At 42.2% G+C, this 20078-nt stretch overlaps 1 protein-coding gene across 1 annotated transcript in view; it reads right to left on the bottom strand.

Moving 5' to 3' along the window:
• The window catches only part of ALPK2 (alpha kinase 2), a 101759-nt gene extending 91098 nt beyond the window's left edge, over window positions 1–10661 (bottom strand). Inside the window, exon 1 of the mRNA XM_066246821.1 lies at window positions 10428–10661. The gene's annotated coding sequence lies outside the window, so the exon portion shown is untranslated. The remainder of the gene's footprint in view (window positions 1–10427) is intronic.
• Between the last annotated feature and the right edge of the window lie 9417 nt (window positions 10662–20078).

Raw genomic sequence — 20078 nt, 5'->3', positions numbered from 1 at the left:
ACAATCCATTTCAGAGCATTCTCATCACCTCAAAAAATACTCCTACACCCCTCAGTTTTCTCCCTCCCCATATTCCCACCCTCCCCTCCAACAAACTTACAGCCCTGGGCAATCAGTAAGTTCCTTTCTGTCTCCATGGACTTGCCTATCCTGGGCATTCTATGTAAACAGAATCATATAACATGTGGTCCTGTGTGACGAGCTCTGCATCTCAGCATCTGTACAAGGTGCATTCCTGTTGTAGCAGGTACCGGTACTTCGGGCCTTTTTGTGTCTGATCCGCCGTTAGGGCGATGGGATGACACCCTGGTTCTGCACATTCTTAGGAGACTTACCCAGACAAGGGGAGTCAGGGGGCAAGGAAGGGGCTCTCATGGCTGGAAAACTCTCCTGACTAGCAAGCATCATAGGACTGTGGAACAAACCCAGGCTTTGTCACTTCTTGGGACAAATCTACATCCAGCTCTGCCACTTACTTGGTTGAGGGATTGAACCTGTTTCCTCATCTGTAAAAGGAGATAATGATAATGTTCTAACAATTAGAATAATGTATGTCAATGGCCTAGAATGAATTAGTTACATAATTGGCTTTCAAGATGGCAGTCATTGGACTATAAGGAAAGTCTTCACTTGTTTCATCAATTTCCTTTTAGACTGTAGGTTACCACAATGATTTTTTGTAAGAGATATACCAATTAATGTCTGAAACTTTTCCCTAGTATAACAACCATCTTTATTTGTAATTTGCAAGACCTGACTCCTACCACCTCCATTCTCAGGGTGTACCACCTGGATGGAGAGGGAAGAAAGGACAAATCAAGCTGTCAAGGGTTGGGGGTGACATTGAGGACCTTATGCATCATCTATGACTCCTACCCAGGTGACTGCTTCCTGACAGCGAAGTCCCCCAGGTTACAACACTGACGAACACACCAGTTGACTCACATAGTTGGTTCAGTCACCACAGGCATGGAGTGCAGACTATAAAGGATAGAACAGTTAAGTCAGGCGTGTTTCAGGTTTCATGGCTCTTCCGAAGGTGAGAACCCTTAAAGACAGATTTATCATTCTCTGCTAGAGGTGGGTAGCCAATACTGAATTACTGGCATTTGGAGAAGAGGCATGGTGGCATTCACAGGCAACCTTAGAGAGAGAACACGTCAACTGCAAGGAAGACAAGACTTGCTTGTTTTTGTTTTTTAGCTGAGTGTTTTCTCTTAAAATATTTTTAACCTTTAATTCTACAAATCCTAAATGCATACATTCGTATTCTTTAAAATGCATCTAAAGGGAAACTCTCCCATAAGCGCTCTCCCCTATCTTAGTACTTTTCCAAGAGGAAGCATTTGCTGTCCTTTGGGCCCCTTTCTGTTTATTCATGTATATATAGTCAATTCACTATATATACATAATTTTGTCGTGTGTATGGCATTAAACTGTATATATCTGCCAAAGCAGTTGGCTTGTCATACTTCACTGTGAGTTTTGGCAGTCTTGCAAAGTCAAGCCAACCCTAAAAAATGGCTGCATCATTTTTTAAAAACTGCCCACTGACGAGACTGCTGCATGGCATAGCAATACCAGACTTAACTTGTCTGTGCTTGTGTTGGTGACATATATCTTGGCTGGAGTTTTTTAGAATGACAAATATGTCTCAAAGAGTAGTGTAGTACATGCCTCCTTGGCCACATAAGTGGTTCTCTAGACTAAATATCAGGAAATGGGACTGCTGGATAAAAGAGTATTCACATATTACCTTCTGCTAGATATTCCAAAATGGGTGGGGCCATTAACAGAGTAGCAAAGGGATGTGTGAGGAAGAACCCAGATACCTGGGTTCACATCTTAGCTCTGCCACTTACTAGCTTATCGTCTCTTTGCCTCATTTTCCTCATCTGCAAAACTAAGGGCATAGCAGTTACGTCATTTAACTGTTAGGAAAATTAAGTGACTGTGTATAAAGCTCTTCTGACTAGTATAGTAAGCACTATATAAGCTATCAGGGGCTTTGGGTTTAACATCAACAGAATTACAAAAATATCTTCCTCTCAAACTGGAGAACGGGGAAGAGGTTATGGGAGAATTCTTTGAACATTAAAAGCTCTTGACGGAAGCCAGGTTTTATTTGGGCTAATCGGCCATCCCCCGCAGAGAGCTGGCCATGTGCCTGCCATCCGCTGAAGGGGTCAGGGACGAGTTCTGAGCCACACGCAGTTAACAGTAACCAGGTTTTCAGAGCAGGCAGGAAAGCCAGCTGTCATAGTGCTTTCTCACTGGGGACAGGAGGGATTAGTTCTGATTACCCAGCCTAATCCAATGGCATTTGGGTTCCTGAATTTGCCATCTGAGTTACTATAGAATTAGGTGCCACACCCACTGCCACTTAATAGCAATTCCATATTAGTTAGGAAAAAGTACCCCCACCAAGATGGGTTTTGGAAATTTTGTGGGGAGGAGGGAAGCAGAGCAGGTGGGGGGCAGGGGGACCACTAAGGTATTTTGGGTGCCTTCTATGTGTCACCCCCCAGGCTGGGCACTTCTTGGACATCATGCCATTTAATCCTCACAGCTAAATTACCAGGTAGATGTTCCTCTCTGTTTCACAGACAGTGACTTGGAAGCTTAAGGGAACTTTAATGGGTTGATGTGACAAACCTAATTCCTCACTGCATGTGATAGTAGGGCTGAGATAAGAGTCCTGGTATTGGAGCTCACGTGTTGTTCTCTTTCTTGCGCAGACCTTTAGGATTGTATGTGAGAAATGAAGGCAAGAAAATAAGCTCTTAAAAAAGATGCTCAGCATCATTAGTCATTATGGAAATGCAAGTTAAACCACAATGAGAGAGCACATCACACCCACTAGAATGGCTATAATAAAATAGACAGCACATGTGGGCAAGGACATGGGAAAAAACCAACCTTCAAACATGGTTGGTGGCAACATACAATGGTACAGACCCTTTGGAAAACAGTTTGACAATTTCTTAAAAAGTTAAACATAAACTTACCAAAAAACCCAGAAATTCCATTCCTAGATATACACCCAAGAGAAATGAAACCGTATATCCACTCAAAAATTTGCATACAAATGTTCTTAGCAGAATTATTCATAACCACCAAAAATTGGAAATAAGCTAAATGGCCATCGGAAACAATCTGAATACCCAACTAGTAAACAGACAGACAAAATACGGTCTATCCCTACAATGGAATAATAAGAAACAGACGAGGATCCATGGTCCAACATGGACAAACCTTAAAAACATTGCTATTACTATATCTAGTGAAAGATGCCAGACACAAGACACCACATGCTATATGACTCCACTTATACAAAATGTCCAAAGAAGCTACAGAGCCCAGAAGCAGATTAATGGTTGCTGGAAGTGGAGGCACTGGAGAGGACGTTAATTGACAATGAACGTGCACAAGGGACATCTGGGAGGTAAGGGAAATGTTCGAAAACTGGTCTACGGCAATGATTGTGCACCTTGATAAAAGTGCTAAAAACATCATTGAGCACTTACTGCACCATGCCAAATAAGCCTCAATAAAATCAAATTTTAAAATAGAGAAAGAAGGAGAGAACATCTAATAAGCACCTGCTATATTCCTTGCAGCATTACTTGTGATAGCAAAAGGTTGGAAGTCACCTAAATGTCCATTGATAGAAATGTAAAAAAAATAAAAATAGTGGAAATCTAGCTATGGCATATCGATACAAGAGTATGTTTCATTTTTAATAGTAATGGGCATTAAAATAAGGTAGTTCTGTATGCACTAATACAGAATAACCCCCAAGATGTATTGTTAAGTGAAATAAAGTATAGAAGAGAGTGTAGTATGCTATCACTTGCATAAGCAAGAAAAGAACTTTCCAATGTGCTTATTTGTACACATGATGATTGTAGAAATACACAGGAAACTGGTAACCTGGTTACCCCCAAGCCCTTGTGTCTGAGGAAAAGCAGGTTGCTAGCTGAGGATTGTGATGGTCTCTGCATATCCTTTTGAATGTTTATTTATAAATGTTACCCAATAAACAAATACAATTTAACTTTTCAATGTTAATAGTGAGCGACTATGTGTGCCTGGCCGGGCGCCTGGCACAGAGACTCAGGCACTGTGAGCACAGCTGCAGCTGCTTCTCGGCTCTCAGCATTAGTTTTGAACTTTTTTTATCTTAAGGTTTAAAAGTAAAGACTATACTTTCAGGGAACATTTCTATAGTTTGTAAAAGTAAGTCTTCCCACTGGTACTCCTGTTCCCTGCTATTTAAAATCTGTGGCAGTTTTCAACTCTTTAAGGAGAGCTAATAATAATAATAATAATAAAAATAGCCCAAGGTTAAATGAAACCTGGGAGTGTTTAGCACTTCCTCTGATTTTACAATTGAAAAACACCCACTGAAACACAGACAGGTTAAGCAACTTTTCAAAGGACACACAGCTTGTAAGCAACAGAGTCCCCGATTCTTGTTTCTGATTTTCACCTTATGTTGGCAGCCTACATTCCTCTGCCTGTCTTATTATCCTGCACTCGCTCAGGGCGAAGACGGGCAAGAGAGGAGAGACCAAGATGCGGTCATACACAGGGCATGACCGTGTTGTTAATGAGACCAGCTTCTGTGAATTCATGGATAGAGATCACTGTGGTTTGAGGTTGAACATAGCGTGCTGAGAGTTGCACTCAGTGTAGGCCTGTGTCGTCAGGGTCATCACCAACCCTCTCTCCTCCTCCTTGTCCTCCTCCTTGTCCTCTGTCCTCCACATCCTCCCAGACAACCTGTGTCCTAATGCTCCCTTCCTCCACCTGGAACACAAACAGGAGCAACTCCTCTGGAGAATGTTAATTTTAAATGGGACCAGGAGGTGTGGCGTTTCCCTGTAGAATTTCAGGCCGGGCCAGCAGAGGAGAGGACCTGGGGAAGTCCCTTTCTCCTCCCTGCCCTGGAGTGGGCGAGAATAAGCCTGCCCTGGTGTGAGAACTGGGCCTGGATGGAGTATGCTGAACAAACTACCTCTCAGTGGTTTGCTTAAAGGATGTCAGTTGTGGGGACAGAGTGTCTCACCTTCTACCCTCATCCTTCAACCCAGCCGGTCAGGAGGTCTTAGGTGAAAACTTTTCATTTTTGCCTCCACTTGCCCTGTTTTCTGAATATTTTTTTTAAATCATTCTTCATCGCATTTTCTTTAGTAAAGTGTGCCTTATTAGGAGCCCTGCCCCCAATGACAAGCACCTGGCGAGGAGGCGAGTCCTGCATCCAAGGCTTCATTCCCTGTAAAGGCAGGGCTATCTTAACATGTCCCGGCTGGAGGTTAAAGCAGGCCCATCCTAACCCTTTCCAGTAGGAAGCAACCCACGGCTAACCTGGTGGCTAAGGAAGAGATGGTACACCTTTAGAGGACTTTCTCCAAAATATCCCAAATCTCCCAAAGGGGCCATTTTGCTGCCCCAGGTAACCCCATTCCCTGCCTCTCCCACCACTCAAGCCTGGTGCGGGGCGGGCTGGTCCATGCCCTTCCTGCTTGCTGGGTGCTAATTGATCTACACTGACCAAGTAGATCAGTGATTGGTTTATTAATAAGTCTAAGCCAATCAGCACACGGTTCTCTCCAGAAAGTAGTTCGGGGTGATCCAATCAGTGCAAAGCTTAAGTCTTTCACTCTGTCCTCTAAGGAAAGAAAGCATGGGACCCCCAGAGGAGGTGGTAACCATGTGAGGCTGAGAAAGCCAGCCTCAGATCGAAACCACAGCCCATAGAAGAGTACAGTCTCCAGAAACGCAGAGAACCGGAGCCAGGGTCCTGACCAAATCCTAGACTTTTCAGCTGTGTGAGCAATAAATCCCGCTCCCGTTTAAGCTGGTTTGAGCTGACTTTTTGTTATTTCTAGAAAGCATCCATCCTAAAGCATCCGCACCTCCTCCCATCCTGTGATGCCTGAGATTCCTGCCACACTTCCTCCATTCCGGATCTCCACATTGGACATGCCTTCCCCAAGTTATAGATGGAAGGAAAGGATTTAAGATCCGATAGCTGAATCAAAGAATGCTTCTCCAAGGAAGTTCTGGGGATGACTGTAGAAAGCCTAGCCTAAATGAATTTCTGGTTTCCAATCTCTTTCTATCTCTTTCTACCCTCCATGTTGTGTTGTGTTTTTTCATTTGTTTGTTTTCTTTTTACAGAAGAACCACCTTCCTCTCTGTATCTTCGAATCCCACAAGTTTTCAAACTCCAACCCAAGTGCTAGCTTGCCCTTGAAGCCTACCCTGACAGCTTTAGCTGGAAAAAGAAACAGCCCCCTCCAAGTGACTGATGGCTCGCCCAGTGTCCTCCCCACACTCAGTGTTCCCCACGGACACACTTGCCCGAAGGACACCTGATGGGTTTCTCTTCTCCACAGCTGTAGCATTCTGTGGCCAGGCCTCGGCATCTCTGAGAAGTAGGCAAGTTTAATGACTAGAAAGTACAAGTGTAAATAGCTTTTCTTTAGGAATTACAGGTCAAGGAAATGGCTAAAGCAGCGGTTCTCCGCAGTGTGGTCCTGGACCACACCATCAGCATTACCTGAGAACTTGTCAAAAATGTGAATTCTCAGCCCTGGCCAGTTGGCTCAGCAGGAGAGCACCGACCCAGCGTGTGGAAGTCCCCGGTTCAATTCCCGGCCAGGACACACAAGAGAATCGTCCATCTGCTTCTCCACCCTTCGCCCTCTCTTTTCTCTGTCTCTCTCTTCGCCTCCCGCAGCCAAGGCTCCATTGGAGCAGAGTTGGCCTGGGTGCTGAGGATGGCTCCATGGCCTCCACCTCAGGTGCTAGAATGGCTCCAGTTGCAGCAGAGCAACACCCCAGATGGGCAGAGCATCGCCCCCTGGTGGGCTTGCCAGGTGGATCCTGGTCAGGCACATGCGGGAGTCTCTCTCTCTGCCTCCCGGCTTCTCACTTCAGAAAAATACCCCCCCCCCTCAAAAAATGTGAATTCTTGGGACCTTCAGAATCAGAAATTTTGTGGGTGGGATCCAGTCACCTGTGTTTGAATGAGCTCTCTAGATTTGGTTGCACTTTAATGTTTGAGAACCGCTGGACTAGAGGAAGATGTTAAACTACCGACTGAGGAGCGAACGAGCCTGGTTATCCAAGAGCGGGACTGCAGATCAAGGGAAGATCAAGGTGAGTTGTGTGCCCCTGGACATGCTGGCTGCAGCCATAGAGGAGATGGCCCTGGGAGGTGGAGTTTGCTCTGTATTCAGAAGGGAAAGATTGAGAACTGTCATCTCTGCACACTGTGTCCATCTTTTTGATCATTTGTCCAAAGTCTCCAGGTCACTGGGGGCTGTCCCAGGGGGCTGTGCATCAGCAGAAACTTCAGTGAGGGCTCTAAACATTTTTACCTGCTCTTTTCTGTCATGTAGGTTGGACATTTACTCTCTGATGTTTGCCGATCCTAAGATGACATGATCACTTTCTCCCAAGTTTTTTTTTATACTTCTGTATTTACAAATTTCCTTTTTTGGCAGAACTCAACCCAGAATAACAGGGTGTCTTCTGAACCTGTCAGTATCTCAAGCAAAGAATTTATCAAGATGCTTCGATGTTGCCTGACCAGGCGGTGGCGCAATGGATAGAGCATTGGACTAGGATGCAGAGGACCCAGGTTCGAGACCCCGAGGTCACCAGCTTGAGCGCGGGCTCATCTGGTTTGAGCAAAAGCCCACCAGCTTGAACCCAAGGTCGCTGGCTCCAGGAAGGGGTTGCTTGGTCTGCTGAAGGCCCACAGTCAAGGCACATATGAGAAAGCAATCAATGAACAACTAAGGTGTTGCAACACGCAATGAAAAACTAATGATTGATGCTTCTCATCTCTCACCATTCCTGTCTGTCTGTCCCTGTCTATCCCTCTCTCTGACTCACTCTCTGTCTCTGTAAAAAATAAAAAAATTTAAAAAAAAAAGATGCTTCGATGTGCCCAGGAAAAGCTTTGGGGCATCTTGGCAACAACAAAGGCAATAATAGAAACATTGATAAGATTCTTCAGAGCTATCCTATGAGCCCTGCTTGTGATTCTTGTCTGCCCCATCCCTCTGTGCCTGACTTGCCCTCACCCCAGGATGAGGGAGCACCCTGTTCATTTTGAACCTTCATCACTGACCTCGAAACTCCAGCTGCCACTCCTGAGATGACCCACTCAGCTACTGTCTCTGCTCAGCCACCCCATGGCTAGTCCGTTTCAGCATATTCTCACCCCACTCGCACTACAGTGCCTGTGTCTAAGCAGAATGGGAATCAATGCTGGGGTCCACTACAATCTTTGAGAAAAGGCTGGGCTTGTGCCTGAGTTTTCATCATAATCACAGATACCATCTTGTGTGCAGAGAGACTTACCCTCACCTTCCATTCCTGTGGATTCATGAAAACTCACATTCAAATACAGTACTGATATGTACTAAAAAGCATTTCTGGGTGATGGTCATAAATCTCTACCTCTCTTTATAGACAATAAACACATTGTCAACCATTTTCAGACAAAAATGGTTTTTCTTATTTATTGTAGATGCATTTTAAATGGTCACTGTTTTTTTAACTTTGTTCTCAAACATTGTTTTCAAGTACAGAATTTTCTTCAAAACAATCTAATTTTCGTCATTATTTTTGTTTGATTATTGCATTAATGTCAAAAATGTATACTTCCTATTACTTTATAGTTTACATCATAAAAGCGTTCTGAAGTCTTAGGGTAGAGAGAGAAAGTGAGAGAGAGAGAAAGAGAGTTTTTAATTCGCCAAGAAGAAGAACTAGCCTTGTGAAGTACAATGTGACAGTTACTTTAGAGGTGTTTACCCATCTGACCCCCATCGACCCTGTCACAGAGGATGTTGTCGCCTTCCTTTTGCAGATGAGCATCCTGGAGCTCAGACAGGTTGAGGAGCTATACTAGAGTCAGGATGTGACTCCAGAGTCTGGGCTTCCTTCCTTGGAACAACCAGCTTCTCCCCATCTCCACCCCGGTTAATACCCGACCGCACCTCCTTGCACAGGCTGATATCTACAAGTAAGTGTGCAAGGGGCTGTTAAAAATGAATTAAGTTAGGGGAGGGGTGATCTTTGCAGGTGATGAAAATCAGAATTCAACTGTGCCTAAAAATCTTTCCCCAAACTGTGATTAGATGTTTTGCAAAATCCTCAAAAGGGCAATGTAATTTAGGAACTAAAATACGTTTAGTTTGTTTTAAATCCAGATTTCCAAGATCTGAATGTGTTTATTGACCGTTAGGGACTCTTACTTAGGACTTGTCAACTCATTAATTCAGAAGGCAGCCTACAACATCCTGGGGTTCAGATCGGAAGCCTCACAGCGAAGGCGTTCGTTTGACTTGCCCCTGGCTGGGATGCGGTTCTAGAACGTCTCTTCCCATTCCCGGGCAATTAACCTTTAAAAATGAGGCCTCCCTTTTTCTCAAGGGAAACGTTGTGGAAGGAAAAGAATCAGAGCAGAAGCAGCTCTAAGTGCTGTTCTTGCTTTTATCTATTTTTAAATGATTGCTAGATGTCTGTAACTGACACCTTTAATCAGTGGTTTTAAATTTTGGATGTGTTCATTAAAATGTAACGAACGTGACAGTGGTGCCATTTGATGGGCGGATTTTTTTGGGGGGTTGACTTTTTGTCTTAAAATTTTAAAACATCTAGGTAGCAACTTGAGTACAACATTGTGTCTCTAGTTAAGAATACTGTATTGTACACTTAACAATGTATTAAGAGGATAAATCTCACGTTAACTGTTCTTACCACAACAAAAAGAAAGAAAAAAGATAGAAAGAAAGAAAAAGAGAGAAGATCTATTTTAATGCCTCAGTGAACGTCTGCAGCAGCCATTTTGAAATGCCTGATAGCTTTTCAGTAACGTGACTCCTGTGGTCAGACAAGATACTGCTGTGTCCACTTAGAAAGGGGGGACTTTTACTCATCATGATAACCCAAGTAAAAGGAATAACTTTTGACTCAAATACCCAAATATTTCAGGCAAAAGTATCTGGGGCCTGAGTTAACTGCATAGTTACCTCAACTTGTCATGGTATTTTGCAAAACCTTTACAAATCACTCCCTTGAGTCATCCTATATGTCTGTCTTTCTAATTATGAGATAGCCGTGCTGTGAAAGAATCTCTTAAAATTATTGTCAAGCCAAAATAAGCAAACATTAAAATAATAATAATTTTCCAAAAGGGACCCAAACTGAAAGCAAGAATTTGGCTACTTAAAAGCCCTATAGACCCAACTATGCCATACAGCCATTACTCAGAGTAATCTCACAGTCTCATCTTGTTCTGTGGACACAATCTGCTTTGTTCTGTTGTAGAAATTGTAAACAGCTCCCTACTGAAAGCACACAGCTATTTTTTATGTAAAAACCAAAGTCTAAATACTTACTTTTCAATACTTTTTGTCCCGGAGATGTGACAGGAGAGCTGCCTTGGCTGTGGGCTCCCCGGGCCGTGTGGGAGGCATTGATTGGGTGTCCCTGTTCCCGGGCCTGGGGACTCAGAAGAACTACAGGGCCGGGGCCTTTTCCACGAACAGGTCGAGCACAGTTGGGTCTGTTTCCATAAAAGCGCCCATCTCCCTAAGAGGAAAACTGCCGTGCCCAGGGGAGCATTTTTCCCTGCCTCGAATGAACTAGGTCATTGCTGAAGCCTGAGAATACTTTTTAGCATCCCTGTGATGAAACTTGAGGGCTGTTCCTGCAGTAGGTGCGACACTTGTTGTTGACGCTGGGGAGGCCCTGGCACAGGGGCTGCTGAAACGCAGCGCCAGCGAGCTGACGAAACCCAGAGACGGGCTGTCACTGATGTCTCAGGAGACTGAGCAGCACTCAGCAAAGGCCACGTGGGACCTCGGGGTTAGCTGCTTGCCTCTTAGAAAAGCAAAATCTTGCTGCCTGATAAAGTGATTAAGGGCGGGCTAACACCAGCCCTTCCATCAAGGGTATCAGGCATCTGAAGTGCACATAGGAAACCCATGCAGGGGGGTCAGGGGGGCGCTCAGTTGTGTTGTTCATGTAGAACCGGTTGGTATTACAATCGTTCTCTAAGAAAAGCAGAAGCCGCAGGAAGGCAGGACCCACCCTTCTCCCCCCCTTACAGCAGTCCTCCTCTCCCCCACCCACCCCCCACACACAGCCTCTCTCTTCCTATTTTAACTACAGTAGTAAGAAGAGACTAGAGGAAGACCAGAAAAAAATACATAGAAATACCATGAGCCCCATTCCTTAGGATTGTCAGGAATCGTTCCTCTTGGCCAAGCAGACTTTGTAACGTGGGCATTTCTTTCACTGAATTTTGTCCACATCCAAGAAAGAACATAGAAAACTCAAGTGTTCTTCTGTAACTACTTCGCCTCTCCACAAAAGTATTTTAATGCACCACACCTGGAAACTCTCAGCTTAGAAAGAAACCTCTATGAAACTCAAGGAGAGGGCTAAAATTAGCAGCTCTGAGTGGTTGACTTTGAAAGGGACATAACTGTGAATATTCACTCTGTCCCGGGCACAATCCTGAAAAGCACATTGTTTTTATGCACAGCACAGAGCATGCATCACTAGAACTCAATAGAATAAACCTTTTTACAAGACAAAAAAAATCATCTACAACTTCATATCAAGAAGTGTATGGTTGGTATGATCCACTTTTCAATCTTATCCTCGTGTGAGAACGGTATCTATAGCTGAGAGACACTAAAACAATGACTGTTTCTTTGGGGACACATCTATGAAATGTAACGGTGCAGAAATGACCAAATCCTGGTGACTGTAGGTATCGGTTGGTTTTATTTAAAGCTGGAGGCTCTTCAGAGGATCTTTTTAGATAAGAAGAAATAACTTAAAGTTGAGAGTGAAGAAAGGAGGAAGGTGAGGTGATAAAAAAGAAACAAATATTAGAGCACAGCAGCAGGATAGGGCAGAGACAAAAGGGAACAATCCCAGGACAGTGATGAACACAAGGGGCTCTTAAACACAGTTCCCTGGGAGTCCCTGAATCGAAACGTTGACAATCGTTATGAAACTTAATTTTGTTCTGCACAAACAGTTTGAAAGATGGACTCTTTCAACTCCTAGCTTACACCTCCGAGTGAACTAAAGTTAAGGAGAGAGGACTTTTTATATAATATGAAATGGACTTGCCTGTATTTGTGTCATGATTCACCTCATTCGCCTGCAGCCGTAGAATTTCTGTTTTGATCTTAGGTTTAGGGAAGCGGGAATGGAAGAGAATTATTCCTGGGATCAAACTCAATTAGGCTGGGACGCTATTCTGAATTTTCTGTGATTATTCGAAGGAGAGGATAGAAGGAGATGGAAGGAGGGAAGTTGTGGAAGAGAGAAAAGAGGCATATATTTGTGCCCCTCTAGTCGTGCTAAAACATGCACGAGTTTGTGATTTAAAGACCTAAAAATGGTTAGCATCATTCCCAGTAAGTAACATGAAATATAAGAAAGTTTGTTTTAAGCAATCTCTTTTTCTGAAGCTATAGGAGAAGAAAAACAAACTTCATTTGTGAAGAGCTGGAAATGTATGTTTGAATTAGATCTTTTTTTAACCCCTTCTCCTGAAAGGCTTTTGTTGGGCTCTGTTATTTTCTTGGCCTCTCGAATGAAAGGGTGCTGCTCAATTCACCGGCCACTCTAGGCTTGCAGAGGACTGGCACCTGACTCAGTTCCTAACTGATCTGAGTATTTAAAGCAGATTTATTAGGTTCTTTGCTGCTCTTTGCTCCCAAAACTCGGGCTTGGATCGGTATGTGAGGGGTTTATCTGCTCATTTTATTCCTCCTGGCACAGAAGGTCCCCGAACGTTCGTGTTTAGTGGTACACACAATAAATGCCCTTCCCAGGAGAGCACATTCTTGGCTGAGGCTTGGTACCAATCACATGTCAGGTCAGATCAGATTTTCTGCCAGGGTCCTTGGGCCAAGCTGGAGCTGGGCAGGTCTCTCCTGCTTCAGGGAGCAGCCAACGTTGGAGGGGGGGTCCCCCAGCATCAACTCACTTTCCTTCTTTCAACAGTTCATCCCCATCCAGGGTCCTGGGGTTCTTGACTTTTGTGCACTGTGCTTGCTAAATGGACATGACCTGAATTAGGTATCTGTAACCTTCATACAACTTCCCATATTTTAAAGGGCTGCCAGTCACTCAGGTAGGTCGACTCAACCGGCTATTTTTGGTCTCAAGTACAGTGGCAAAAAAAAAAAATTATTAAAGTAATTAAGACTTTCATGGTGCTTTTCACCCCAGGTAACAGATTTTTATAAAATCCTTCATGAGAACGTGATATTTTTAAATATTTGTAAAATAACTATCTAAAAAGTCAGTTTTATGAAAGGAACTTGTCCAGACATATGAATGTTTTTTGGAATTTGGATTTCCTGTTGCCCCAGAGTATCCCCGCTGTGAATGGCATTTAGGCTCACACAACACCTTAGAGAAGTATTTAGTCCATCACGTTCCTGAAGGGCCGTATTTCAGCCACCTAAAACTACAGCTATCGAAACCACATTAAAATTCCATTCAACTACATAGGATAGTCTAAGTATGTGGGGGGAGATTCAAACTTCCATGGAAAAATTCAACAGTTTATTTAGTTTCAGTTTTTAAAAATAGCCATAAAAACAGTATTACAACTTTCAGAACAGAAGCAAAATTCCAATTTTTCACAAATGTGTATGCTGAACCCCAGGCTCCATTTCCCAAATACCAAGTCAAATTAATGAATTGAACAGTATGTGGAAATTTAAATTGTTAAAACTATTTGCAGCCTGGCTGGTGGCATAGTAGACAGACAGACATCCTAGAGCAGTGGTCCCCAATCTTTTTTGGGCCACAGACCGGTTTAATATCAGAAAATGTTTTCACAGACCGGCCTTTAGGGTGGGATGGATAAATGCACAAAATAAAATTATGCAACTGGCGTAAAAACTGTGATATTTTTAAGGCCCTGGCTGGTTGGCTCTGTGGTAGAGCGTCGGCCTGGTGTGCAGAAGACCCAGGTTCGATTCCCGGCCAGGGCACACAGGAGAGGCGCCCATCTGCTTCTCCACCCCTCCCCCTCTCCTTCCTCTCTGTCTCTCTCTTCCCCTCCCGCAGCCAAGGCTCCATTGGAGCAAAGATGGCCCGGGCACTGGGGATGGCTCCTTGGCCTCTACCCCAGGCGCTAGAGTGGCTCTGGCCGCGAGAGAGCGACGCCCCAGAGGGGCAGAGCATCGCCCCCTGGTGGGCAGAGCGTCGCCCCCTGGTGGGCGTGCCGGGTGGATCCCGGTCGGGCGCATGTGGGAGTCTGTCTGTCTCTCCCCGTTTCTAGCTTCAGAAAAATACAAAAAAAAAACAAAAAAACTGTGATATTTTTAAATATAATTGTCAAACTTACGAGACAAGCATCAAGAATGAGTCTTAGACAGATGTAACAGAGGGAATCTGGTCTTTTTTTTTTAAATAAAACATCATTCAGACTTAAAAATAAATAAAATGGATATAATGTAAGTTATTTATTCTTTCTCTGTGGACCAGTACCAAATGGCCCATGGACCAGTACCAGTTCACGGCCCAGGGGTTGGGGACCACTGTCCTAGAGCACTGACATCTCTAGCTTGTTCTGAGGTCTCTGGCTCCGCCCCAAGGCCACCAGTTCTGGCCCTGGTCAGGGCATGTATGAGAAGCAGTCAATGGGTGTAGAACTAAATGGAATAACGAGTAGATGCTTCTCTCCCCCTCTCTCTTCCTCTCTCAAAAAAACATGTACAGTATTTTTATATGTTATATGTGTTAAATATTTTATAAATTTTCCTTTTTCAAGGTTTTTCTTCTGGTTGTAAAAGCAATGCACACGTATTACTGAAAATTGCATACTCGTTACAGAAAATGTTTACTATTTTGACTTTGAAAGTTTCAAATCTTCTACCACCCCTAGCTAGCCCCTATCTTGGTATATTTCTCCCTATTTTCCGTTTGCACATGCGCAGACATACAGTTTTCTTTTCTCCTCATTTTTTTTCTTTTTTCACTTATCCTGAACCTCTCATTAAGAATCCTTCAAGAAAGTTTCCATACTATTCTGTCATTTGACTGTGTTATACTGTTTGTGGCCAGTGTGCTACTGTTAGATATTTTGATTGCTTTTGTATTTTGTTTTTATAAATAATGAGGTGAAACACATTCTTGTAAATAAGCCTTTGGACACATCACTCTTGTCTAAGGACAAGATGTTAAAAGTGACAGTGGGTGAAAGGTTATGAATATTTTAGGGTTTTGAAATATACTGCCAAACAGAACTCCAGCAGCTGTACTGCCTGTGTGTCTACCAGCACATGTGAGCCCGCCCATCTTACGAGAGCTTTGGTGCTGAGCACTGTCACTGAAAATGTTTTTGCCAACTTGAGAAGCAAAATTGGTATTTTAATGCACATTTCTGTGATTAGTAATGAGGATAAATATACTGCTCACAAAAATTAGGGGCTATTTAAAAATGAAGTTGAAGCGATAAAATATCCCCTAAGTTTTGTGAGCAGTATATTATTTTCTAGGTTTATTGGCCCTTTTGCTTTTATGAATTGTCTTTTCAATTTTTTTTTTGGCCAGTGTTACTTTTGAGTGTTTTCCTTCTGCACGCGTGAAAGCACTTCATACGTAACATGCTGCAGGAAGGTTCTATCTTCCCATTGTGGTTTGCCCTTTTATATGTGAAGTTTTGAAATACAGAAATTATGAATTTTTATTTAACAGAAATTGTATCTGGGGAAAGGGGAGATGTTGTTTAATGGGTACAAAGCTTCAGTTTTGCAAGATGAAAGAGTTATGGAGATCTATTCACAGCAATGTGTGTATACTTAACACGACTCAACTACACACTTAAGAATAGTGAACATGGCAAGTACTATGTTAATTTTATCACCATTAAAAAAAAACCCAACCTTTTTCTTTTGGGTTTTTCCTTTGTGAACAAAGCCCCCCCACCTGCACTTATTCACTGTGCATTCACGGCAGAGTAGAGAGTAAAGCTGGGTTCAGATCAAGCCCGCTCCCTCTTTTTCATGGAACTTGGTCTGTGCTAACGAATTGGATCAGTTTGTGCCTTTTCCTTAACCCAAGTATCTAAGAGTCTCAGGTTCCCACCTGCTTTAGGGACTTCCACTCTTTGCAGGTAAGAAATTGCTACATGGCCCTGGCCAGTGGTACAGTGCATAGAGCTTCCTCATGAAGCACTGAGGTCGCTGGTTCCATCCTGAGGGCACCAGCTTGACCCCAAGGTCGACAGTTTGAGCCCCAGTCAGGGCACATATGAGAAGCAATCAATGGCAGCACAACTATGGGTTGATGCTTCTCTCTCTTCTCCTGTCTATCTATCTATCTATCTATCTATCTATCTATCTCCTCTTTAAAATGAATAAATAAAATTAAAGGGAGTTAAAAATTTTTTTAAATGGAATGAAATGTGAGTTAGGACCTTGGCCATGACGGAATGAGGAAGCTGGAAAATTTCCCCCTGAAGCAACTATCAAGATGGACAGTACAGACCAGCAGCCATTCTAGTGCTCTGGGAATCAATCTGAGAAGCATTCGTGACTGAAGAACTTCTCAACCTTGGGTACTAACAATGGGTCTTTATGGCCTTCTTGCCTAGAACTGCTCCCAGGTCCTGACCCAGCTCTGATGTCGCAGGGGTTCTGCCAGGGCAGGCTGTGAGCACTGCCATCTTCACTGTCATTGTCAGAGGCTCACTGGCATTTGAAACAGTGAACACCACCTCTGCCCAGCAGGGTTATCTATAGAAGTAACTCAGCTGATGAACAGAGAAGGCCAACAGCTCTTCTAGCCTGAGGATGGGATTGAGGTTAGCACAAGCATCTGTCTGTCTGAGGCTGCATGCATGTGCAGTACAGACCAGGAGAGACTCAGCTATCCATCCACACGTTCCCAGCAAGCACGGAGGAAACAGGAATGCCCAGCAGAAAGTTAATATCAGAGCAGAGTTGAAAATGGCTATAACTTGAATGCATTCCCCTACCCACACACAGATAACATAGGCAGAGGATGAAAGTTTTACTGGTTCAAGGTATTTGAGCATGACCTCTGTCCAATCATTACCTGACCATGAGGCTATGCAGACACAGGGGTGACCACTAGGAAGCCAAACTTTAAACTTTTAAAAGAAAAATGAACAGGAATATGTGTTCACATACTTTGGGGGAGACATATTTCTCAGTCCAAGTTACAAAACAAACAGCAACAACAACCTAAGGGTGGGGGGATAATTGGAATTCAGAATAACCACAATATATTATCTAAAATGTCAGGTTTTCAACCAAAAAAAATTATGAGACATATAAATAAATAGGACAGTTTACAGTGTACTTTTATGCTGAAAAAAGAAATCAGGCAGCAAACTCTCTGAATGTCCCCAATGTTACCCTGATACCAAAGCCAGACAATGACATCATAAGGAAATAAAACTAAAGATCAGAATCTTTCATGAATATAAATGCAAAAACCCTTAACAAAGTTTTACCAAACTGAAAATCAACAGTATATGAAAAAGGTCATATACCATGATCAATTGGGGTTTATTCTAGTAATGCAAGGATAGTTTAACATCTGAAACCCAATTCAGTATACAATTAATGTAATACACTATTACTAGGCAAAAACCACATGCTCATCCACTAGAGGCAGTACAAACATTTGACAAAATACAGCATCCATTCATGATAAATACTGTCAACAAACGAAGACTAGAAGGGAATTTCCTCAACTTGATAAAAAGCATACAGTATTATGAAACAAAACAAAAAACCCCAGTGAATATTCTACTCAAAGGCCGAATTCTTTTTTCCCTAATATTAGGAAAATAGCAAGGACATTGACTCTTTTCAAACATACAGGAGCTTCTAGGCAGGGCAATAAAGAAAAAGCATTAAAGCATCCAGATTGGAAAGGAAGAAGTAAAAGTATCTTCATTTGCAGATGATTAGATCCTGTACATAGTCAATCCCCAGAAATCAACTATAAAAATGGTAGCACAGTCACAAGATGTAAATCAATATAAAAAATCAATTGTATTTCTACATACTAACACTTTGAAAATGAAATTAAGAGAATAATTACATTCATAATAGTCTCAATAAGAATAAAATACTTAGAAATAAATTTAAAAGAAGATGTACATGCTGAAAATATTGAAAAAAGAAATTAAAGATAATTAAGTAAATGGAGAGGCAGCCTATTGTTTATGGGTTGGAAGACTCAGTATTGTCAAATGGAAATTATCTCCAAATTGATCTACAGATGCAACACAACCGGTATCAAAATCCCAGCAGAGTTCTTATAAAAATGAAGCATATGGAAATGCAATGGAATTAGAATAGCCAAAACAATTTTGAAAAAGAACAACAAAGTTGAAATACTTATACTACCTGATTTGAAAACTTAATAAAAAGCCACAATAATCAAGAAGTGAGATATTGGCACACTATCATACACAGGAATAGAATCTATATAAATAGCAGAATTGAGAATCCAGAAATAAACCCTTACATTTATATCAATTTTTCTATTGAGATATGTCAATATCTCAATATCTTTTTGGCAAAGATAATTCAACAAAGGAAAGGATTGTCTTTGCAACAAACTGATGATTTTATTTGGGGGACAATTCGATATCCATATGCAAAAAACCCTGAACTTGACACCTCATACCATACACAAAAATTAACACAAAAACAAGACATAAATATAAGTACTACAATGAAAAACTTCTCGAGGAAAACACAGTAGAAAATATTATTTAAATTTTCTTGAATATATATCCTGATGTGGGATTGCAGGATCATATGATAGTTTTATTTTTAATTTATTGAAGAATCTTCATACTGTTTTTCATAGTGGCTGCACCATTTTACATTCTCAACAATGGTGTACAAGGATTCCAATTTTGTACAACTTTGCCAACACTTGTTATCTTTTGTTTTACTGATAACAGCAATCCTCAGAGGTATGCGGTGATATCTCACTGTGGTTTTGATTTGCATTTCCTGATGATTAGTAATGTTGAGCATCTTTTTGTGTACCTGTTAACCATTTGTATATTCTTTTGGAGAAATGTCTCTTCAAGCCCTTTGCCCATTTTTTTAGTTGGCTTGGTTTTGTGTGTGTGTGGGGGGGTTGTTTTGGTTTTGCTATTGAGTTTTAGGAATTCCTTCTATATTTTTTATTTATTTTATTTTTTAGTGAGAGAGAAACAGTAAGACAGATGGGGACAGACAGATAGGAAGGGAGAGAGATGAGAAGTATCAACTTGTAGTTGCTGCACTTGAGTTGTTCATTGATTGCTTTTTCCTATGTGCCTTGACCTGGGGCTCCTGCTGAGCCAGTGACCACTTGCTCAAGCCAGCGACTTTTGGGCTCAAGCCATTGACGATGGGGTCATGTCTATGATCCCATGCTTGAGTTGGCAACTTCAGGGTTTTGAACATAGACCCTCAGCCTCTCAAGTCAACGCTCTATCCACTGTGCTACCACCTGGTCAGGCCCTTTTATATTTTTTAAATTAACCTCTTGTCGGACATATGGTTTACAAATATTCCCCTTCATTCTGTAGGCTGTCTTTTCACTCTGTTGTTTCCTTTGCTGTGCAGAGCTTTTTAGTTTCATGTCATCTCCCTTGTATATTTTTGCTTTTGTTGCCTGTGTTTTTGATGTCACATCCAAAAAATCATTGCCAAGATCAACATCAAGAATCTGCCTCTATTTTTCTTCTAGGAGCTTTACAGTTTTAGATCTTATGTTAAAATTTAATCCATTTGGAGTTACTTCTTGTGTATGGTTTAAGGTAAGGCTTTATCAGGCGTATGGATTTCATTCTTTTGCATGTAGATATCCAGTTTTTCTAATGCCATTTATTAAAGAGACTATCTTCTCTCCATTGAATGTCCTTGTAAAAGATTAGTTGACCATATGACGGATCTCTTTCTGGGCTTTCTAGTCTGTTCCATTAGGCTCTCTATTCTGTTCTATATGTCTATTTTTATGCCAGTACC

This window comes from Saccopteryx bilineata, chromosome 11 (assembly GCF_036850765.1).
Source record: "Saccopteryx bilineata isolate mSacBil1 chromosome 11, mSacBil1_pri_phased_curated, whole genome shotgun sequence".
Lineage (NCBI taxonomy): Eukaryota > Metazoa > Chordata > Mammalia > Chiroptera > Emballonuridae > Saccopteryx > Saccopteryx bilineata.
Note: the sequence above shows the minus strand (reverse complement) of the source record. Positions and strands in the feature narration are given on the sequence as shown.